Source organism: Dermacentor andersoni, chromosome 2, assembly GCF_023375885.2.
Source record: "Dermacentor andersoni chromosome 2, qqDerAnde1_hic_scaffold, whole genome shotgun sequence".
NCBI lineage: Eukaryota > Metazoa > Arthropoda > Arachnida > Ixodida > Ixodidae > Dermacentor > Dermacentor andersoni.
In genome coordinates, this window is record NC_092815.1 from 219,163,227 (window position 1) to 219,187,626 (window position 24,400).

The 24,400-nt window shown below is 48.6% G+C and overlaps 1 protein-coding gene across 1 annotated transcript in view; it reads left to right on the forward strand.

Moving 5' to 3' along the window:
• The window catches only part of LOC126540004 (acidic mammalian chitinase-like), a 315,282-nt gene that overhangs the window by 23,649 nt on the left and 267,233 nt on the right, over positions 1–24,400 (forward strand). The gene's annotated exons all lie outside the window — the stretch shown is intronic.

Below are 24,400 nucleotides of genomic sequence, written 5' to 3' on the forward strand. Positions count from 1 at the left end.
AAGGTCACAAAGCACGCTCCTGAGCTTGAAATTGCCATGCATTTCCGTGAGCTTCAATTGAAGTACTGCTGCTCCGAGTTTTACACAGACCAATCAAAATCAAATGCTGGCGTATCCTACGCTGCTGTTGGCCCCTCTTTTACTGAATCTGACGTGTTGAACCCTATAACAAGTATCTTCACTGCAGAAGTCTATGCAGTACTGTGTGCAGTGAAACATATAAAGAAACTTAAACTCGACAAAGCCATCATATTCACTGACTCGTTAAGTCTTGTAAAAGCACTCATTTCTTTTCAAAAGCATACGAATCCTGTCTTCAATGAACTCTACTCACTTTTATGTAACATGTACCTATCACATAGGCATGTAGTAATATGCTGGGTTCCTGGCCATAGAGGAATCGAGGGAATTGTGCTTGCCGACGAGATCGCCAAATCAATAGCATCGCAAGGCATTCGTTCTGCTGCTGTCGCTGCCACAGACATGAAGCCTTTCCTAAGAAACAAACGCCGAAGCCACTGGCAACGCTTGTGGGACGCAGAAACAAGTAATAAGCTTCACCTAATTAAGCCGAAGTTAGGTTCCTGGCACCCAACTACGAAAATACGAAGAACCGATATCCTATTCACTAGACTGAGAATAGGACACACATTTGGCACTCACAACTTTCTATTAACCGGTAACGAGCCTCCAGCCTGTGGTAGATGTGGCGACCGGTTGACCGTCGTCGTTGTCTTCCTGGAGTGCCGGGAAGCCGAGAGAGACAGGAGAAAACATTTTCCTTTTGCATATAGCCATTGTATTCCCCTGCATCCGGCTGTGTTCCTTGGTGCCGAACCACTTTTTAAGACCAACGCAGTCCTCGCATTTTTGAAAGATGTTGTACTCCATGTCACAAGCCCATTAATTTCGTAGCGCATCCTCTTTCGAGAGGATGCTGCTACGATAGTCCTCTTTGTAAAGCACATGCCTCTAGGCCCTTAGCTTTCAAGGGCTTTGGTGAGGCAGTAGTGCTCTAGACATTTTTAGCACGTCACAGACTTTATATATTGCATCATTCCTTTTTTATGCATTCTAATCTTCATAGTACACGCCAATAGCCATTCCCATAATTTTATTACTCGTGCATTTTATGGAATTTGCATCAACTCTTTTAGGCCCCTTTACAGCCACGGCGCATTAAGACCATAAACCCATCAGGCACTGCGAACTCATTAATCATTAGCATGGCGCTCTTTGGCCACATCTGGCCCTTGCGCCATTAAACATCAAATATTCATTAATTCATTGTACTTGCACTATCTTTTACAGCTTATTATTGCATTATTGCCGCTATGTCGCTAATTTTACCGTTTCATTGGAATGTCGCGTCAGTAAATTTTCTGTCATTTTTCTAGTCATTAATAGTGTTTAACACTCTGATCTTGTTAATTACACAACTTCACTAAAAACAATCTGTGTGATTTATTCCTTGTTATAATGTTATGTTTTCTTCTTTTCCCTAGTTAATCGTGAACTAAATAATTCTTTTTTCATCTCGGTTGCATTTGTGGTTGTAGTTTGTAAACAGATACTGTTTATAGATGTCATCTATTCTTTGTATTTTTTATGCACTGCCCGCCTTACTCAACGCCTCACTTTGAGGTCTGTAAGGTATTTTTAAATAAATAAAAAATAAAATATTCTGGGGAAACCCGCAAGGCGCCCAGCCATGTGCAAGTCGCCTGGTTAGCTTAGATGCTAGAGTGTCTACCCCGGAAAGACGGTGGTCCCGGGTTGGAGTCCCGGACCGGGGCGAATTTTTCTTTTGCTATGACTCTTTTCTTTCGAGGAACTCGTAGGGGTTTCCTTTGTAGCAATCGCTACGAGTTGGTAGATGTATCATTTCCCCCTAAATAACTAACTCCACCTTGCGGGTTTCCTCAGTGTAATTACGTCAAGACCGATACTTTAACCAATACACCAGAGACGGTTTTCCCCCACAACGGGTATGCGCCAGTGTGACAATATGCAAAAGACAAAGGTAATGCTCAATAGCCTTGCAAGGGATCGTCAGTCAGCCTCGTAACTGACCTCATTCACGATCGCCAGTCAGCCTATAGTGTGCGCAGGAGTATGTTTATTTAGGTTACGTATTTGTGTGTTAGACGAACATAACAACTTCAATGTGCTTGTATTGTTGTGCCTATGATGCATTTGTGTACATATGGTTGGATGTTTCGTATTTGTCGCTTGCATGCGTGTGTTTGCACTTTGTGTATACAGCGTAATTGAGTTATTTATATTGACAGTCTGCTTATATATATCACTTCCTTTATTTTATACAAATCAGCAGCCAGAAGAAGCTTTACTTTTTATATCTTCAGCTATGTATTAGTGCAACATATTTTATACTATCTGGTATTTTTCTATAAATTCCCATATGTTCTGTGCAAATCGCGAACGTACGGCCAAGCTTTTCTTGCAAGAGGGAAGCGAAATTTCCTTTCTTTTATTGCTTTCTGTTTCACTGACCCTCCGCGGACTCCGAGCTGTGCGCTAGAGAAAGGATCCGCTACCTCCGTTCCGTTACTGGAAGTGACCAAGTGAAAGCGCTTCGGGATGTCGGGTGATATTTATAGGGCCTGGGGGGGTGGCAAAGGGTATGTAAACCGCGGTTCGAGACAGGACCACTTTTTTACGGCCTGAAAAACGAACGTTTTGTTTATTTTTAACTTGCTTTTTGTGTCTTCTTAGTGCAATTAAAGCTTGCTTTAAATGTTCAACTGCGTTCTTGCTGCAACTGCAATCTAGCTGTACAGCGGACGCTTTGATCCCGTCAAGTGCGATACGCGAGGCCAGTATAGTAAGAAAGTTAAGTCGCCTGTCATAGGCCGTCAACTCAACATCCGCCGCTGTGGAATACGTCGCAAGGGAAGACCCCCGGTTTGACCATGACATCTGCCTACTGCAAGGAGCCGGCGTTGCCCAGAAGTTGAGTAACTGACGGCACACAGGGAAACGACAAGGATGGCTCATTTGAAATTTCATCGTGAAGCGTAGCCGTCTTCACTAAATGCGTCCGCTTTGAGTGAGATACGTCGTGAAGCACGTGCGCCAAAATGGATCAAGACTAGCTGACGCCTGAAGCCTCTCAAGTTATGACAGCAGAGCATGAAGCTCCCACGGCAAACGTTCGATCACAAAGAAAAACTACGTTTCCCATGAAGGCTAAAGATACGTATGAAACGAGCCGCGAAGAGCACTACCGTAGAGTAGACCGTGCCTGGAAGAACGTGGGGACCGCTATTACCAAAGTGTCACGTTCGAAAGAGGGATACATTAACAGTGCCGTAACGCAGTTTCCTGCAAGCTATGAGCGGTACGAGCACGTCGCTGCCAAATACGCTACGGTGCTCACCAGAACGAGCAGATCTGAAACCCTGCAGGAATTAGAGCTTCGGAAAGCAATTGACACTGGTCGTGATGTGGCTGTAAGCGACAAGTTACGGGACGCTACAGAACGAGAACGCACAAGCTTACAAGAGACATCATCGCAGACCTCTCTATCGGCCCACTCGAGCGTTTCTCCCAGGTCACGAAAATCGGGCTCGTGAACAACCAGCCTAGCCACTGTACAGGCACGTGCGCAAGCAGAAGCCGTCCAGGCCAGAGCAGAGTTTGTTGGCAATGAGGCCGCGATGCGCATTGAGAAGGCAAGGATTGAAGCTGGATTTTTGCAGCATGCAAAAGAAGCGGCAGCTGCAAACGCACAGGTGAATGCGATCGAGGCAGCCGTGGAGCAGGGTGGTAGGGATTGCATGCGCACGCTCCTTTCTGTGGACCGAACGCAACAGACTAGGAGCTATATCAATGAACAGGAAGCCCTACGCAACGCTTAGCTTGTGTTTACAGAGGTGGCTTGTGCAGCGGAGACGTAAACAATGCTCACAGGTCGCCGGGGGCCAACACAGCTGCGAATAATTGGATGTGTCTGCGAGCTGATGAACGGCCGCCTTACTACCATGCTTCCCCTAACAACCCAAGTTATAAGTATGCTGGAGCTACGATCGAGTCGTCCTATGGACTTACGAGTTGATCCGCAGCCGCTTGTCTACGCCCCGGCACTCCACAGTTCAAGTTCAGAGCTAGCCAGTGTCCTTAAATTCCTGCGCCGTAAAGTCTTAGTGTAAAACGGTCTTGTCAAATTTGATGATCCACCCAAAAACATTCGCGCTTGGGAGTCATCCTTCAAAGGCGTTGTCAGAGATCTAGGTCTTTCTGCCCAGAAAGAACTGTACTTTCTCGTCAAATGGCTTCGCTCTGAATCGTCACATCAGGCTCGGAGGAAGAATTCGGGCTGCCCCAGAAAGGCGGTGGTCGCGGGTTCGAGTCCCGGATCAGGACGAATTTTTTTTCAACTACGAGGCTTTTCTTTCGAGGAACCCGCATGGGTTTGCTTTGTAGCAATCGCTACGATTGGGTGGATGTCTGATTTTTACTGTATTAATTAATCTTTCCACCTTGCGGCTTTTCGCAAACTATTACGTTAAACATTTCCCTTTGCTTCGAGTTGTCAATAAATTAGATTTTACCCTGCCATCTGCTAGCCGCCTGGTTAGCTCAGATGGTAGAGCGGCGGCCCCGAAAGGCGTTGTTCTCGGGTTCGAGTCCCGGACCAGGACGAATTTTTCGCCCACTGCGAGGTTTTTCTGTCGAAGAACCCGTATGGGTTTTCTTTGTAGCAATTGCTACGATTGGGTGAATGTGTGATTTTCGCTTTATTAACCCTATGCTCATAATTTCGACCTCGGATGGGTAATTGTCGGCGGTGTTTGCGTTGGTCGTACGCGGAAAACAGGCAGCGTCAATGTGTTCAAGACCCATTTGCTGGACAGGGGACGATCATATCTTCTCGAGCCATGCTCAAAGCATTTCCTTGTAAGGGAGGTGCAACCTATCTCTACGCTGAGGATAAGGCCCCAAAAGCTTTCATCATCATCATCAGCCTGGTTACGCCCACTGCAGGGCAAAGGCCTCTCCCATACTTCTCCAAATACCCCGGTCATGTACTAATTGTGGCCATGTTGTCCCTGCAAACTTCTTAATCTCAACCGCCCACCTAACTTTCTGCCGCCCTCTCCTACGCTTCCCTTTCCTTGGAATGCAGTCCGTAACCCTTAATGACCATCGGTTATCTTCCCTCCTCCTTACATGTACTGCCCATGCCCAATTCTTTATCTTGATTTTAACTAAGATATCATTAACTCGCGTTTGTTCCTTCACCCAATCTGCTCTTTTCTTATCCCTTAACGTTACACCTATCATTCTTCTTTCCATACCTCGTTGCATCGTCCTCAATTTAAATAGAACCCTTTTCGTAAGCCTCCAGATTTCCGCCCCGTACGTGAGTACTGGTAAGGCACAGCTGGTATATACTTTTCTCTTGAGGGATAATGGCAACCTGCTGTTCATGATCTGAGAATGCCTGCCAAACGCACCTCAGCCCATTCTTATTCTTCTGATTATTTCTGTCCCATGATCCGGATCCGCAGTCACTACCTGTCCTAAGTAGATGTATTCCCTGACCACTTCCAGTGCCTCACTACCTATCGTAAACTGCTGTTCTCTTCCTAGGCTGTGAAACATTACTTTAGTTTTCTGCAGATTAAGTTTTAGACCCACCCTTCAGCTTTACCTCTCCAGGTCAGTGAGCATGCATTGCAGTTGGTCCCCTGAGTTACTAAGCAAGGCAATATCATCAGCGAATCGCAAGTTACTAAGGTATTCTCCATTAACTCTTATCCCCAATTCTTCCCAATCGAGGTCTCTGAATACCTCCTGTAAGCACGCTGTGAATAGCATTGAGAGATCGTATCTCCCTGCCTGACGCCTTTCTTTATTGGGATTTTGTTGCTTTCTTTATGGAGGACTACGGTGGCTGTGGAGCCGCTATAGATGTCTTTCAGTATTTTTACATACGGCTCGTCTACACCCTGATTCCGCAATGCCTCCATGACTGCTGAGGTTTCGACTGAATCAAACGCTTTCTCGTAATCAATGAAAGCTATATAGAAGGGTTGGTTATATTCCGCACATTTCTCTGTCACCTGATTGATAGTGTGAATATGGTCTATTGTTGAGTAGCCTTTACGGAATCCTACCTGGTCCTTTGGTTGATGGAAGTCTGAGGTGTTGCTGATTCTATTTGCAATTGCCTTAGTAAATACCTTGTAGGCAACGGAAAGTAAGCTGATCGGTCTATAATTTTTCAAGTCTTTGACATCCCCTTTTTTAGGATTAAGATTATCAAATGCATTACAAGTGGCGAAAACATTGGGTGAGATCCTGTCCCCGAATCTTTTCGAAACGACTGAATTTGACCACAAGCGTGCTCTCTCAATGTAAGACATTCCTCAAAATAAGAAAAATAGTGAACTCACCCCAGACAAGTTGAACAATTGGGTCGCCCCTCTCCCCTTTCCCACAACGAGAAGACAGCTTCCAAATAACAGAGAACAAGCTCTGTCTCGTCTGGTCTTGCTACGGCGTTCCTTGCGAAAAAAATCGAGAAACGAGGGAACGTTTCGTGAACCTTATGAACGAGCTCTTCATCAAGGGTCATGCAGAGGAAGCTGTACCCCTTCACGCGGAAGAAGAATGCTGGTGTCTGCCCATATTCGGCGTTCACTACCCCCAGAAGCCTGATCGAATACGAGTCGTATTCGACTTCAGCGCTCAGCACGAAGTCGTATCTCTGAACAAAGTTCTCCTGACCGGCCCTGACGTCACGAACAACCTTGTGGGGATTTTGATAGGCTTGCTGCCAGAGCCCGCGGCGGTTACTGTAGACGTCCAGCAGATGCTCTAGGGTTTCATGGTTCGCGAGGACCATCAGAACTACCATAGGTTCTTCTGCTTTAAGGACAATAATATATCCAGAGGAATCATAGAGTGCCGAATGAAAGTTCACGTTTTCGGCAACAGCCCATCGCCATCTGTTTCAACGTATGGTTTACGACCGACTGCCCAGCAAGCTCCCTCACTATTTGGAGAAGATGCAAAGAAGTTCCGTCAAAGAGATTTCTGCGTCGATGATGCGCTGAAGTCTCTTCCGAGCGAAGAAGACGCCATTAGTCTGCTGCAGAGAACGCAGAAAATGCTTGAAACAGCTAACATAAGACTGTACAAGATAGCTTCGAGTGGGAAGAATGTGCTGAATGCCTTTTCTCCAGGGGACAATGCTCAGGGACTGAAGAACCTCGACTTCGGCACAGACGCGTCGCTTACGCAGAGAAGTCTCGGTTTACTGTGAGACATAGGTGACGACAGCTTCGTCTTCAGGGCTCCTCTTCAAGACAGGCCATATACACGGTGAGGAGTGTGGTCGACCGTCAATAGCCTTTACGACCCACTAGGGTTTGTGGCTCCGATAACGGTTCAGGGCAGGTGCCTCCTCCGTGACCTCGTGACAAAGGGTTATGACTGGGATACGCCCTTTTCGACGAAAAAAGAAAGCAGAGCTTGGACGAGTGGAAGAACTCCCTCCAGACGCTACATCACTTTTACTTGTGAAGAACGTATGCGCCAGTCTAAACGCTTCAAGCCGAAAGTAGTCACATTCATGTATATTCAGAAGCGTTCACAAGGGCAGCCGCAGCGGTGGCATACCTACGCGTGACTGGCACGCAAGGAAACAGACACGTCGGATTTTTCATGGGAAAGGCGAAGCTTGCGCCACAACCAGAACACACCATCCCAAGTCTTGAGTTGTGTGTAGCAGTGCTTGCTGTATAAATGGCCGACTCCATACTATAATAACGGGACTTCCAGCCGAACGCGGTCACGTTCTACACGGATAGAAAATTGGTCTTGGCTTACATACACAGCGAAAACAAAACAAGATAGTTCTAAGTGTATGTGGCCAACAGCATGCAGCGGATACGTAGCAGCACGCAACCTGAATAATGCAAATACCTTCACAGAGACGAAAATCCAGCAGAGCGCGCCAATAGAACGATTGCAGCCACACAGCTTAAGAGCACGAACTTGTTGTTCAGACCTGACTTTCTCTCACGACGAGAAGAGGAAGCACGGTCGTCGAGCTTCATCCTCCTATATCCCGATGAAGACAGAGAAATACGCCCTGAATCCGCACTCTGGCGACGGAGGTGAACAAACGACAGCGACTCGGAGCCGAACGCTTTCATAGGTTCCCAAACTGGAAATATCTCGCTCGTGCTGTGGCAAGTCTGATCCAGGTTGCCCGTCGCGCAAAGAGCGCGTCAAAAGAAGAGCTAGCTCCCGTTGCGGCATTTTCCAAAGCCAGGCTCGTCATCATTCGCGCAGTACAGCAGGACGCATTTTTTTGAAGAGATATGCTGTATCCAGAGAGGAGAGCAAGTTCACAAGACAAGCTACCTTCAAAGGCTCTACCCAATCTTCGACGCCAACGGCTAGATCCGCGTCGGCGGCCGTTTGAACAGAAGCGATCTTCCGGACGATGAGAAACACCCTCTCTTAATGCCCGGTCGGCATCATGTGGCGACGCTTCTCGTGCGGCACCACCATGAATGCCTGCAACACCAGAGCCGGCACTTCCCAGAAGAAGCCGTGCCAGCAGCTAGGTATTGTATCGTCGGGTGAAAAAGATGCATCTCATCAGTGCTGCAAGCATGCATTTCATGCAAGAAGGTGCAAGGGCACTTTCACGACCATAAGATGGCGGACCTTCCGGCACACCGAATCAGCACAGATCCTCCTTTCACGAATGTTGAAATTGACGTTTTCGGTCCCTGGATGATTGCCTCGCACCGAACGAGAGGCGCTGTTGCAAACAGCAATCGCTGGGCAGTCATGTTCACTTGCTTAAGCATTCACGAAGTACACATTGAGCTGATCGAGTCAGCGGACGCGTTAAGCTTAAGTAATGCCTCCAGAACGTTCCTAGCAATGCGAGGACCCATCAAGCTAATACGCTCTAACTGCGGGACCAGTTTGATCGGAGGGTGCAGGGAACATGGAATGAGTGCAGAGGGCATTCATCGTTCACAAATAGGCAAGTTCCTCAGCGGAAACGGCTGCAAATGGATATACAATCCACCGCACACGCCCCATATGGGCGGTGCATATGAGCGGATGGTCGCCATTGCACGCCGTATTCTTGACTCAATGCTGATGCAGTCAGGTCATCAACGGCTCACGCATGACTTTCTTGGAACACTTTCCGCAGAAGTTGCGGCCATCATTATTGCCAGGCCCATAACTCCCGCTTCGTCTGACCCCGAATATCCCACCATCCTAACACCGGCGACACCTTTAATCCAGAAACACGGAAGCGCGCCTATAACAACCGGGTAAATAGGCACGAGAGACCTCTACAAAGGCATTTGCGTCTGGTGCAGAACCTGGCTGACGAGTTCCGGAAGCGCTGCCGCAGAACTTGTGTCACTACTTTGCAGCAACGCTGAAAATGGCAAGCAACAAAACCCAACCTCAAAGAAGGTGACATCGTTCTACTCGGGGATAAAGAAGTGACCCGCAACGACTGGCCCGTAAGGGTGATTACACGAAGCCTGCGTAGCGCGTAGGGAAGGGTGCACAAGGTCGAGGTCAAAACAGCCAAAGACGGGGTCGTAAAAACATTTTTCCGACCAACAACAAAAGTTGTGCGTTTGCTGTAACTGTGTGATGTGGTGTCTAAGAACGGGAGACACCAGACGGGGAGGGTTCTGTGCGCATCGCGAACGCACGGCCGGACTTTTCTTTCAAGAGGGAAGTGAGACTTCCGTTCTTTTATTGCTGTCTGTTTCAACGACTCCCCGCGGACTCCGAGCTGTGCGCGAGAGAACGCACTCCCTCTGTTCGGTTCCTGGAAGGGACCCAGTGACCAATGCTTAGGGGTGTCGGATGATGTTTCCCGGACGGACGCCAACGGAGATGGAAACCGCGGTTCGAGAAACGCCGGACGGGCAGACTCGCCCCGCCGGCCCTTGAGACAGGACGACTTTCTTTGCGGGCTGAAAAACTGAACGTGTTGTGTGTTTTCAACTTTGCTTTTTTGATCTTCGTAGTGTAATTAAAATTTGCTTTAAATGTTCAACTGCGTTCTACCCGTTATCTGCTGGACCACGGACGCTTTCAACCCTTCATGTGCGATCCTCGAGGCCAGTATAGTGATAGTAGAGTTTTATAGTGCACTAGTGGAAGATTTGTAAGTACTTTTTATTGAACCTAACCGCTTTGCGTCTTGTTGGCATACACGAGAAATATAACATACAAACAACAAACACAAATAAACATGCATACTGTCACGTGTTCGTGACTGTGAAGAAAGCAGCCGAACTGAGAAAGACGAAACTAGCGTTTTATTCGGCGAACTTGTGTCCTCAAAAACCGGCTGCACTCAAAGAACGGCGACAGCTGTGAACACAGTCGGCGATCGTCGAAAATCTGATCAACGGGTCAAGCGTGTCGGCTTTTATACAACAATCGTCGAATCTTCCAGACTAATCGCTGGGACCCGCGCGCCTTCCACAAAGTTCCACATTATTGGCGTCGCGCGCACATGCAATCAGATTACACAAGGTTCGGTCACAGACAGTGGATGGAACCATCGATAACATTCCAGAAACTTCCCACACATGGAAGCGCGTCCTGCGCTGTGCGTTAACATTTGTTAGGCGATGAAACGTGTCTCCCGATGAAGACAAGTACACGTGTCAATACAAACAAACACACAAGAGACCGCTATCATGACTGTAACCAGGAAAACGGTATTATCCATGTTTATATACGCAATTAACGGCACTCCACTCAACAAAGTTGAAGAACACAAATATCTAGGCGTTACATTAACCTCGGAGCTCAAATGGTGAAAACATAGCAGTATTATAATCTCAAGGCGCTGCGCAAACTATCTTTCTTAAAAAGAAGTCGGGCGCTCGCAACCAAGTCAACGAAGTTACACATCATTTGTAAGGCCTGTTCTCGAATACGCTAACACAGTCTGGTTTCCTCATACACTGACTAACATAAATAAACTAGAGTCAATATAAAGGAAAGCTGTGAGGTTCATACATAACAAATATAAATGTGCAGACCAGCCAACAAGTCTTTTAACCCAGGCCGGTTTGCGAACGCTATCCACAAGAGCGAAATACGCTCGCTAAAAATTGTTGTTTCAACTACTAAAAAATAACTACAGGATACACACCTCCAAATACATTTTATTCTCCGGGACTAGCCGTGCATGTAACAAGCATGTGCACACATTCACAGACTACGTATGTAAAAATGACACGTTTAAGTATTCTTTCGCTCCTGGCGCAATAGCAGAATGGAGCCAACTTCCTGCTATTATCACCAACATTGAATCGATATCTGAATTTATCTCACAAATAGAAAAAAGAACTGTGTGTAAATAACACTACCTATGCGTGCAGGGACACCGGAAGATTGCTTTATTCGTTAGGAAACTTTAATAAAGCCTCTCATTTGCGACAGCTTATTCGTTTGCCATAATGATTCTCAAACATTCGTACTTTTATGTTACTTCTGTTTTATTAGTTGGCCCTAGTGATACCTTTTCTATCGTTACAAAGCCTCTTGCTTTTTTTCTTTCTTTTATTCATTATTTACTGTTCCGTTTGATCCTAACATGGTCTACTTGTATAGTATGTATAACTTGCACTGCTTATGTAGTTTTTTGTATAATCTTTACTTTGATTGCCTTATACTGTTCAGCTGAAATATTGTACTGCCCAACTGCCACGCTCTTGAAGGAGAGCAGCAGTACTGAACATTGAAAACATTAAAAAATTACGAGATTCTAATATTTTGTGGTTAGCTTGTATCATACCTCCAGGCATTAGCGCATTTTTCTGCACATTACCAAAATAAAGTGATCCTTCGTCTTCTTCGCAAGAGCATACCACTTTAGCTTCTGTCAGCCCTCCGGACTTTACCGTACTTTTCTGCACGTTACAAAAATAAAGTGATCATCTGTGTTCGTTGCAAGGGCATGCCGCTATGTACAAAACTTCCTGACCAGCAGAACTGCGACAGTGGCGCTGGGCAGCCTGAAACCGTACCTACATGTACACATGTACAACTGGCCTACATGCACACAATGGCGGACGCCGCCACCCTACCCAAACTGCAAGGAAGCGCCACGCAAGTAGCACATTCGGCACGACGGGTAGCAAACAGAAGATACGGATTGAAATGCCCAGATGCCAACAGAATTATCCAAGCCCTGAAATCCGCAGAAGCACCTTACCTAGGCCTAAAGAATGCAGAAATCGAACAACTGAACACCCCCATCCGGAAGGCCTTTAAGATTGCCATTGGCATCTCCGAACACTCCTCTACAGAACGACTATTTCGCTTAGGTATCCACAGCACCTGGCAGGAGCTAGTCGAAGCACACAAAGTTAACCGATTCGTTCGTCTCAAACTTAATGAAGCAGGAAGGGCAACACTCCGATAATTAGGACATCCTAAAGCTATGCAACTGCGCGATGAGAAGAGGATTATCTCAGAGACAATTCGACAGTACATCTCCGTAGCCCTCATAACAAGAAATAGGCACCCGACCCACCATGAAGGAAGAATGAGAAAAGCCAGAATAGAGACTCTCCGAAGAACCTAGGGCCCAAATCTCGGCACAAGACCCACCGATGCCGCGAAATATACAGGAACCCCAGCCCAAGCCATCAGCGTCGTCGTCAGCAAGGGTAAAGAGAGAACGGCAGCTGGCATCTTAACAAGAGAAACAGATACGGCAGGAGAAACAGCAATAGCCTTGCCAAGGCCATATCAACCTGTGGGGAGTGAGCGAGAACACTCCCAGATTCATAAGCAGCTTGCCAGAATTTTCAGAAAAGGAGAATCTTCACGAAAGCCCCACAAGTTCTTCCCAAAACGGCAAGAATGAATCTAGTGGAAATTTACATCGTTTGTACTCCTGTGCACGAGTCCCTGATAGAGAATGAGGCAGGCGACGCCTCCGCCCGAGCTCACCGGGCTTTATAACAGGACAGGCCAAGGAGAACGGATGAAGTCTCGAAAAAGTAAAGCGATATTCTGCAACACTACAGATTATGCAGAAGAACATACCCGCCAACTGGCAGTTCGGCAGCAGTGCATCTTGAGCACAGAACTAAATATCTATCTGCTTTGCAGCTGATCGCTTTCGTCGCTGGTTTTGCCGCACGTGGAACAGCGGTGTGACGCCTACAACATTGCGGAGCTACATAGCCCTGGCCTTGTATCGTTTATCGGACACCTACGTGTGTCCCTTGGCACCTTTTCTACCACAATATGGCAGCAGGACTGCGCAGCTGGCTTAAAGAGCGGTAAGTCGACGACCAGGCTTGCAGTTCGGCAGCAGTGCCTCTTGAGCACACAACAAAATATCTATCTGCTTTGCAGCTGATCGCTTGCGTCGCTGAATTTGCCGCATGTGGAACAGTGGTGTGACGCCTGCAACATTGCGGAGCTACATCGCCCTGGCCTTGTATCGCTTATCGGAGACCTACGTCTGTCCTTTGGCGCCTTCTCTACCACAAGATTGCAGCAGGAAAGCACGGCTGGCTTAAAAAGCGGTGGTTCGACCACCAGGCTTGCAGTTCAGCAGCAGTGCATCTTGAGCACACAACTAAATATCTATCTCCTTTGCAGCTGATCGCTTTCGTCGCTGGATTTGCCGCATGTGGAACAGTGGTGTGACGCCTGCAGCATTGCGGAGCTACATCGCCCTGGCCTTGTATCGCTTATCGGACACCTACGTCTGTCCTTTGGCGCCGTCTCTACCACAAGATTGCAGCAGGACAGCACGGCTGGCTTAAAAAGCGGTGGTTTGATGACCAGGCTTGCAGTTCGGCAGCAGTACATCTTGAGCACACAACTAAATATCTATCTGCTTTGCAGCTGATCGCTTTCGTCGCTGCATTTGCCGCATTAGGAACAGTGGTGTGACGCCTACAACGTTGCGGAGCTGCATCGGTCTGGCCTTGTATCGCTTATCTGGACACCTACGTGGTTCCTTTGGCGTCTTCTCTACCACAAGATGGCAGCAGGGCAGCACGGCTGGCCTAAAAAGCGGTGGATTGACGACCAGGCTTGCAGTTCAGCAGCAGTACATCTTGAGCACACAACTAAATATCTATCTGCTTTGCAGCTGATCGCTTTCGTCGCTGAATTTGCTGCATGAGGAACAGTAGTGTGACGCCTACAACGTTGCGGAGCTACATCGCCCAGGCCTTGTATCGCCTAACGGACACCTACGTGTCTCCCTTGGCGCCTAATCTACCACAAGATGGCAGCAGGGCAGCACGGCTGGCCTAAAAAGCGGTGGATCGACGACCAGGCTTGCAGTTCATCAGCAGTGCAACTTGAGCACACAACTAAATATGTATATGCTTCGCAGCTGATCGCTTTCGTCGCTGCATTTGCCGCATGTGGAACAGTGGTGTGACGCCTACAACATTGCGGAGATATATCGCCCAAGCCTTGTATCGCTTATCTGGACACCTACGTGGTTCCCTTGGCGCCTTCTCTACCACAAGATGGCTGCAGGGCAGCACGGCAGGCTTAAAAAGCGGTGGATCGACGACCAGGCTTGCAGTTCGGCAGCAGTACATCTTGAGCACACAACTAAATATCTATCTGCTTTGCAGCTGATCGCTTTCGTCGCTGCATTTGCCGCATGAGGAACAGTGGTGTGACGCCTACAACGTTGCGGAGCTGCATCGCTCTGGCCTTGTATCGCCTAACGGACACCTACGTGTCTCCCTTGGCGCCTTCTCTACCACAAGATGGCAGCAGGGCAGCACGGCTGGCCTAAAAAGCGGTGGATCGACGACCAGGCTTGCAGTTCGGCAGCAGTGCATCTTGAGCACACAACTAAATATCTATATGCTTCGCAGCTGGTCGCTTTCGTCGCTGCATTTGCCGCATGTGGAACAGTGGTGTGACGCCTACAACATTGCGGAGATACATCGCCCAGGCCTTGTATCGCTTATCTGGACACCTACGTGGTTCCCTTGGCGTCTTCTCTGCGACAAGATGGCAGCAGGGCAGCACGGCTGGCCTAGAAAGCGGTGGATTGACGACCAGGCTTCCAGTTCGGCAGCAGTGCATCTTGAGCACACAACTAAATATCTATATGCTTCGCAGCTGATCGCTTTCGTCGCTGCATTTGCCGCATGTGGAACAGTAGTGTGACGCCTACAACATTGCGGAGATACATCGCCCAGGCCTTGTATCGCTTATCTGGACACCTACGTGGTTCCCTTGGCGTCTTCTCTGCGACAAGATGGCAGCAGGGCAGCACGGCTGGCCTAGAAAGCGGTGGATTGACGACCAGGCTTGCAGTTCGGCAGCAGTGCATCTTGAGCACACAACTAAATATCTATATGCTTCGCAGCTGATTGCTTTCGTCGCTGCATTTGCCGCATGTGGAACAGTGGTGTGACGCCTACAACATTGCGGAGATACATCGCCCAGGCCTTGTATCGCTTATCTGGACACCTACGTGGTTCCCTTGGCGCCTTCTCAGCGACAATATGGCAGCAGGGCAGCACGGCTGGCCTAGAAAGCGGTGGATTGACGACCAGGCTTCCAGTTTGGCAGCAGTGCATGTTGAGCACACAACTAAATATCTATCTGCTTTGCAGCTCATCGCTTTCGTCGCTGGATCTGCCGCATGTGGAACAGTATTGTCACGCCTACAACATTGCGGAGCTACATCGCCCTGGCCTTGTATCGCTTATCGCACACATACGTCTGTCCTTTGGCGCCTTCTCTACCACAAGATTGCAGCAGGACAGCACGGCAGGCTTAAAACGCTGCGGATAGACGACCAGGCTTGCAGTTCGGCAACAGTTCATCTTGAGCACACAACTAAATATCTATCTGCTATGCAGCTGATCGCTTTCGTCGCTGCATTTGCCGCTTGTGGAACAGTGGTCTGACGCCTGCAACGTTGCGGAGCTACATCGCCCTGGCCTTATATCGCTTATCGGACACCTACGTGATTCCATTGGCGTCTTCTCTACCACAAGATGACGGCAGCACAGCACGGCTGGCTCAAAAAGCGGCGGATCGACGACCAGGCTTGCAGTTCGGCAGCAGTGCAACTTGAGCACACAACTAAATATCTATATGCTTCGCAGCTGATCGCGTTCGTCGCTGCATTTGCCGCATGTGGAACAGTCGTGTGACGCCTGCAGCATTGCGGAGCTACATCGCCCTGGCCTTGTATCGCTTATCGGACACCTACGTCTGTCCTTTGGCGCCTTCTCTACCACAAGATTGCAGCAGGACAGCACGGCTGGCTTAAAAAGCGGTGGTTTGATGACCAGGCTTGCAGTTCGGCAGCAGTACATCTTGAGCACACAACTAAATATCTATCTGCTTTGCAGCTGATCGCTTTCGTCGCTGCATTTGCCGCATTAGGAACAGTGGTGTGACGCCTACAACGTTGCGGAGCTGCATCGGTCTGGCCTTGTATCGCTTATCTGGACACCTACGTGGTTCCTTTGGCGTCTTCTCTACCACAAGATGGCAGCAGGGCAGCACGGCTGGCCTAAAAAGCGGTGGATTGACGACCAGGCTTGCAGTTCAGCAGCAGTACATCTTGAGCACACAACTAAATATCTATCTGCTTTGCAGCTGATCGCTTTCGTCGCTGAATTTGCTGCATGAGGAACAGTAGTGTGACGCCTACAACGTTGCGGAGCTACATCGCCCAGGCCTTGTATCGCCTAACGGACACCTACGTGTCTCCCTTGGCGCCTAATCTACCACAAGATGGCAGCAGGGCAGCACGGCTGGCCTAAAAAGCGGTGGATCGACGACCAGGCTTGCAGTTCATCAGCAGTGCAACTTGAGCACACAACTAAATATCTATATGCTTCGCAGCTGATCGCTTTCGTCGCTGCATTTGCCGCATGTGGAACAGTGGTGTGACGCCTACAACATTGCGGAGATATATCGCCCAAGCCTTGTATCGCTTATCTGGACACCTACGTGGTTCCCTTGGCGCCTTCTCTACCACAAGATGGCTGCAGGGCAGCACGGCAGGCTTAAAAAGCGGTGGATCGACGACCAGGCTTGCAGTTCGGCAGCAGTACATCTTGAGCACACAACTAAATATCTATCTGCTTTGCAGCTGATCGCTTTCGTCGCTGCATTTGCCGCATGAGGAACAGTGGTGTGACGCCTACAACGTTGCGGAGCTGCATCGCTCTGGCCTTGTATCGCCTAACGGACACCTACGTGTCTCCCTTGGCGCCTTCTCTACCACAAGATGGCAGCAGGGCAGCACGGCTGGCCTAAAAAGCGGTGGATCGACGACCAGGCTTGCAGTTCGGCAGGAGTGCATCTTGAGCACACAACTAAATATCTATATGCTTCGCAGCTGATCGCTTTCGTCGCTGCATTTGCCGCATGTGGAACAGTGGTGTGACGCCTACAACATTGCGGAGATACATCGCCCAGGCCTTGTATCGCTTATCTGGACACCTACGTGGTTCCCTTGGCGTCTTCTCTGCGACAAGATGGCAGCAGGGCAGCATGGCTGGCCTAGAAAGCGGTGGATTGACGACCAGGCTTCCAGTTCGGCAGCAGTGCATCTTGAGCACACAACTAAATATCTATATGCTTCGCAGCTGATCGCTTTCGTCGCTGCATTTGCCGCATGTGGAACAGTAGTGTGACGCCTACAACATTGCGGAGATACATCGCCCAGGCCTTGTATCGCTTATCTGGACACCTACGTGGTTCCCTTGGCGTCTTCTCTGCGACACGATGGCAGCAGGGCAGCACGGCTGGCCTAGAAAGCGGTGGATTGGCGACCAGGCTTGCAGTTCGGCAGCAGTGCATCTTGAGCACACAACTAAATATCTATATGCTTCGCAGCTGATCGCTTTCGTCGCTGCATTTGCCGCATGTGGAACAGTGGTGTGACGCCTACAACATTGCGGAGATACATCGCCCAGGCCTTGTATCGCTTATCTGGACACCTACGTGGTTCCCTTGGCGTCTTCTCTGCGACAAGATGGCAGCAGGGCAGCACGGATGGCCTAGAAAGCGGTGGATTGACGACCAGGCTTCCAGTTTGGCAGCAGTGCATGTTGAGCACACAACTAAATATCTATCTGCTTTGCAGCTCATCGCTTTCGTCGCTGGATCTGCCGCATGTGGAACAGTATTGTCACGCCTACAACATTGCGGAGCTACATCGCCCTGGCCTTGTATCGCTTATCGCACACATACGTCTGTCCTTTGGCGCCTTCTCTACCACAAGATTGCAGCAGGACAGCACGGCAGGCTTAAAAAGCTGCGGATAGACGACCAGGCTTGCAGTTCGGCAGCAGTTCATCTTGAGCACACAACTAAATATCTATCTGCTATGCAGCTGATCGCTTTCGTCGCTGCATTTGCCGCTTGTGGAACAGTGGTCTGACGCCTGCAACGTTGCGGAGCTACATCGCCCTGGCCTTATATCGCTTATCGGACACCTACGTGATTCCATTGGCGTCTTCTCTACCACAAGATGACGGCAGCACAGCACGGCTGGCTCAAAAAGCGGCGGATCGACGACCAGGCTTGCAGTTCGGCAGCAGTGCAACTTGAGCACACAACTAAATATCTATATGCTTCGCAGCTGATCGCGTTCGTCGCTGCATTTGCCGCATGTGGAACAGTCGTGTGACGCCTACAACATTGCGGAGATACATCGCCGAGGCCTTGTAATGCTTATCGGACACCTACGTCTGTCCTTTGGCGCCTTCTCTACCACAAGATTGCAGCAGGACAGCAAGGCAGGCTTAAAAAGCGGTGGATCGACGACCATGCTTGCAGTTCGGCAGCAGTACATCTTGAGCACACAACTATCTATCTGCTTTGCAGCTGATCGCTTTCGTCGCTGCATTTGCCGCATGAGGAACAGTGGTGTGACGCCTACAACCTTGCGGAGCTGCATCGCTCTGGCCTTGTATCGCTTATCTGGACACCTACGTGGTTCCCTTGGCGTCTTCTCTACCACAAGATGGCAGCAGTGCAGCACGGCTGGCCTAAAAAGCGGTGGATTGACGACCAGGCTTGCAGTTCGGTAGCAGTGCATCTTGAGTAAACAACTAAATATCCATCTGCTTTGCAGCTGATCGGTTTCGTCGCTGGATTTGCCGCATGTTGAACAGTGGTGTGACGCCTACACCATTGCGGAGCTACATCGCCCTGGCCTTGTATCGCTTATCGGACACCTACGTGTCTCCCTTGGCGCCTTCTCTACCACAAGATGGCAGCAGGACAGCACGGCTGGCCTAAAAAGCGGCGGATCGAGGATATAGTGAACTAGAATACTTTCTAGTATCGTGACCGGTGGCTGCTGGGGCCAGCTCGGCTGAAGCGAGTTGACACTGACGGCCGCCAGGGGCGCTGCTGCGCCTTTTCCTAGCCTCCGGCGCGCGCGTTGGCAGCACATGGCAATCCGGTGTGTGATTTAGCTCGCTTCGCGCGCGCGCTGTCACGCAGTTAATTTTACTTTAGCGTTCGTATCTTGCTGTTAAGTAGGGATAGCAGTGAGCAGGAACTATGTAGCATCAGTGTCAGGGAATTTAACGAAGTTATGGCGAAAAGAAGAACTGATTCCCACTGTTTTGCGCCAGTCTGCCGCACCGGCTACCCGGGCGCGCCTAAAGCATCGTTGTTTGCCGCACCAAGAGACGACGAGTTGCGAGGGAAGTGGGAGCGGAACATGCGAAGGGACGACAAGAGCCTCACGGAACTATCAGCAGTGTGTGAGCACCATTTTGAAGCCCACCTCATATTGCGCGACTACGTTCACGTAATCGACGGCGTTGAATTGCGTATACCCAGAGGCAAGCCGTCGTTAGCTCCCGGTGCCATTCCGACGCTGCTGCCTGGGTGTCCAGCCTACCTCTCTGTTAAAACCCCTAAACAGAGGACTGAAAGGAAAAGATCTGCTTGTCAAACAATTCCACCACGAAGCAAGAAGCCGTGTCAGGACGTGAACAGCGCTGACAACGAACATCAAGAGCCGGGAGAGCTGGCTGCTACAGAATCCTCGCCTTTCTCGTTTCAGGCGCTTCGTGGACTCGCTCCTTCGACGAGCTGGTGCCGCTTCGAGGACGAACGTTTCGGTTTAATTTTTGCGACGTCTTCTTTGAAAATGCAAGCAAGGCTTGTGATTACGCATGAGCGAGCTGTGGTTTTCAAGCCTGTCGGAGGCAAAGTTTGTGCTGACATTTATTACCAAGGAGTGATGTGCACAGAAAAAACAGTTGCCTCTGTTGGCGTCGCTGCAGCTGTACTGCAGGATGCCGAAGCAACTTGTGTTTGCAAGGGAGCAATGACGGATGATGAATATAGGCAGGTGTTACCGAACTTGACGGTGAAACTTCAGGCAGCAACATGCAGCAACGGACTCTGCGTCTTCAGCATAAAGTGCTCCGGAAACGTCCCGTCCGTTGGTAAGTAATTTTAAGAGACTTTCATGTACTAGTCTCGTATGTATGTATTCTTTATTCCAGCATTTAAACAGTTGCGTTTTTTTTTCATCGACAGGACTTATCTGCCCAGAGTGCAAGTCGCATCGAAAGTTATTGCTGACCCGAAAGTCGAGCTTAAAAGCCCGTGTGTCCAAGAAAGGAGCTCTTGCTCAGCGTCTAAAACTTCTAAGGCAGAAGACAAAACGTTTGAAGACCAGCGCCACTGCATTAAAGGGACAACTGAAAGCAATGGCAGCTAAAAACAAAGACATCAATGAGAAAGAATTTGCCTCTAGAATAGAAAGTCTCACTCCAAAACAGCGTGAAGCAACACTTCACATGTTTAAATCTGTTTCAAGAAAAAACACAAAAGGCATGCAGTATTCTAACAAATGGGTCCTGGAGTGCCTCATAATGAAAATGAAGAGTGCCAGGCTTTATGAGCACCTGAGGAAGGAAAAGATACTGTCACTCCCGAGTAAAACAACTCTACGCAAATATTTGAAATCCTACAGAACAGGGTTTGGTTTCTGCCCAAAGATCTTCAAAGTCATCAGTGAAAAGACGGCCACAATGGATGAATATGCACGCCACGGTGGAATTATTGTCGATGATATGAAGCTCTCTCAGCATCTTTCTGTGACAACGGCTGGCCACATAGATGGTTTCGTGGATCTCGGCAAGTTTACATCGACTGAGGACAAACACACACCATGCGATCACGGAGTGGTTCTGGTTTTCGTACCGTTTGTTGGAAAATGGACCCAAATTCTTGCAGCATTTGCAACAAGAGGGAACATTTGCGGCAGTACCTTAACGAAGATCATGATTGAAGCCATAATTTTGGCAGAAAAAGCAGGGCTGAAGGTTGACTTCGTAACATCAGACGGAGGAAGTTGGAACCGACGGATGTGGACATTAATGGGCATCAAGGCGTCTTTGGACCACATTAAATGCAGTGCACCACATCCTGTAGACGAGCACCGTCAACTTTTCTTCATGTCAGACTTCCCTCACCTCATAAAGTGCCTTCGAAACCGGCTGTTGTGCTTGGATTTCCAAACACCAAAGGGCCAAGTAAGTATTTGCCAAAGCGGCATGCTTAACTGTATTCTGTAATTTTTGTTCCAGTCATTCTAACTGGCAGTAAATAATTACTGATTTGCTTTACTTGCAGGTGACAATGCGAACTATTCGAAAAGCTGTGGAGCTGGACGGAAGCAATGTTACCCTGCAGGCCATGCATGGCATCACATCCAGCCATACGAACCCTAACAATTTCGAGAAAATGAGAGTCTCCTTGGCGTTCCAGCTCTTCAGTGAAAAAGTAATTCATGGGCTTCAGCTGCAAAAAGCCAAGTTAGAGCCTCTGTGCGGCAGCATAACAGCGACAGTGCACTTTTTTGAGTAAGTATTGCATATCATAGAATGATAACTCCACTACTTCAGGTACAAAGAAAATGCCTTATTTTGTCAACCTAACCTTCAACCACAGCCTAGATCAAACTGGGACTAGCCTGCCTGACAACAAGTCTCACTTAATACAGTGTGCTATAGTGAACTGGTGCACGACCACATGACTAACTGAACGCTTTATTATTTATGTGTCGTAAATAAGTTAAATAGCTAAGTGTGATTGAAATTGAACATTAACATTGCTCTTGCAGGGTCATTCATGGTGTTATACAAGTCATGACGTCACGCTTTCCAGCTGAAGCACTGCGTCCCAACTCTGCATCGGCCGACAAGTTGAATTCTGTTCTGTCGTTTCTGTCAGAGTGGGAACGCCACACAAATGGGCAGCGGGGCTTTTTAAGCCAGTCCACAGTAACTGGACTGCGTGTAACTCTATGCAGTACCTTGTCGCTGTTGAAGTACTTGACTCAACACATTGGTTTCAAGTATGTAATGACAAGCAGGGTGAGCTAAGACCCCGTGGAACATCTTTTTGGCATCGTCAGACAGTCATCGGGATGCAATACTCATCCTACACCTCAGCAGTTCATTGCTACAGTGAACTGTCTCAGCTTCAGCAATCTTGCACACTCTGTGTCAAGAGGAAACTGCGAGCCTGCTGTTTTAAGTTCACTCTTGAATGCAGATGCTGGTGAGCAGGACACTTGCACTGGGAGGGAGAAACTCATTGACAGATTTCTCGATGCCGGAAACTTGGATGCAGCTGACGCCCTGCTCACAAAAGCTGTGCCTGACCATTCTTCCATTGTTGTGGCATCAAGTGACTGCAGGCGAACCTTTTACATTGCTGGTTACGTCGCGCGAAAATGCGTTCTAAAAACGGGTTGTGAAAGGTGTCTCAACCTTCTTTTGCTCACCAAGGAGGCAGCGGACAATTTAAACATGGCCGAGCTTGTCCGTTTAAAGGACAATGGTGGGTTACTTTACCCTTCAAGCAAGTTGTTTAAATTTCTGGCTGACCTCGAAGAGTCATTCACAACCTGCTTTAGCCTTTCAGAGCTGCACTCTGAAAGTGTGCTTGATGTTTTGGACCTTGCTAAGCAAAAGCAGCAAACTGAGCTTGGATGCCCTGAGCACGCTCATACCATAGCTGCAGAAATAACTGCATTTTACCTAACTACTCGTCTGCATTTTTTCACGAAGAGCATTAATCGAGCCAGCGACAGCAAGCGGCAGGCGTCAAAGCACCTTAAATTGAGTAGGTGCTGAACAAGGCAATGGCAGGGAAGTTGTGGATTTTTGCAAACAAGATTTTTTTCTGATCATTTCTGCACTGAAGTCAGTTGTAAATAAAAGCTTCATATGGTGTTCATGTGTACATAGCTGTGACATCAATTTTATAATTATTACTACATCAAAAACAACACCAAAACTCACATCATAGCGGTAAATCGATCATATTTACAAGACCATTGACTTCTCTGACCCATATATGAGCTCAAAATGCCGCATAAAATTTAGCTTAAACGGTTTACTCCTGAAAGTGTGTGGACAATAAATGGCTGTGAGTACACACACTAAATGGCATTGCTTTCGGGTCTTGATCTTCAAACCACAGCAATGGTCACGCAAATAATTTGCTCTGTATGTCATGCTGACCGCTTGTCATTCTGCGATGGTGTTTTGCGCCAAAAAATCACTCTGCAAGTCGGAGCTTAGCAGACGACGCGACAGCAGGAATGTTGTATCCTTGCTTAGGTACGTGGTTTTCGGACGCGTTTCAATAATTGACAAGCCTAGTCACTGTAAGTGACAGGCGGAGAACAGCAAGAAGTAATAAATGAGCGATTCTTATTAGTAAATGAGATGAAAAACGCAAGATGACAGACGACCTTTTCAAAACTACGCGAATTCCTGTGCCTATGAAAAGTTGCGGTGGCGCCATCTCATGGCGCCTGTTAGAAAACGGCTCGCCTGCGCCTCGCCGCTCGCGCCACTAGAGAGTATTCTAGTTCACTATAATCGAGGACCAGGCTTGCAGCTCGGCAGCAGTGCATCTTGAGCACACAACTAAATATCTATCTGCTTTGCAGCTGATCGCTTTCGTCGCTGGATTTGCCGCATGTGGAACTGTGGTGTGACGCCTACAACATTGCGGAGCTACATCGCCCTGGCCTTGTATAGCTTATCGGACACCAATGTCTGGCCTTTGGCGCCTTCTCTACCACAACACTGCAGCAGGACAGCACGGCTGGCCTAAAAAGCGGTGAATCGATGACTAGGCTTGCAGTTCGGCAGCAGTGCATCTTGAGCACGCAGCTAAACATCTATATGCTTTGCAGCTGATCGCTTTCGTCGCTGGATTTGCCGCATGTGGAACAGTGGTGTGACGCCTACAACATTGCGGAGATACATCGCCCAGGCCTTGTATCGCTTAACGGACACCTACGTGTCTCCCTTGGCGCCTTCTCTACCACAAGATGGCA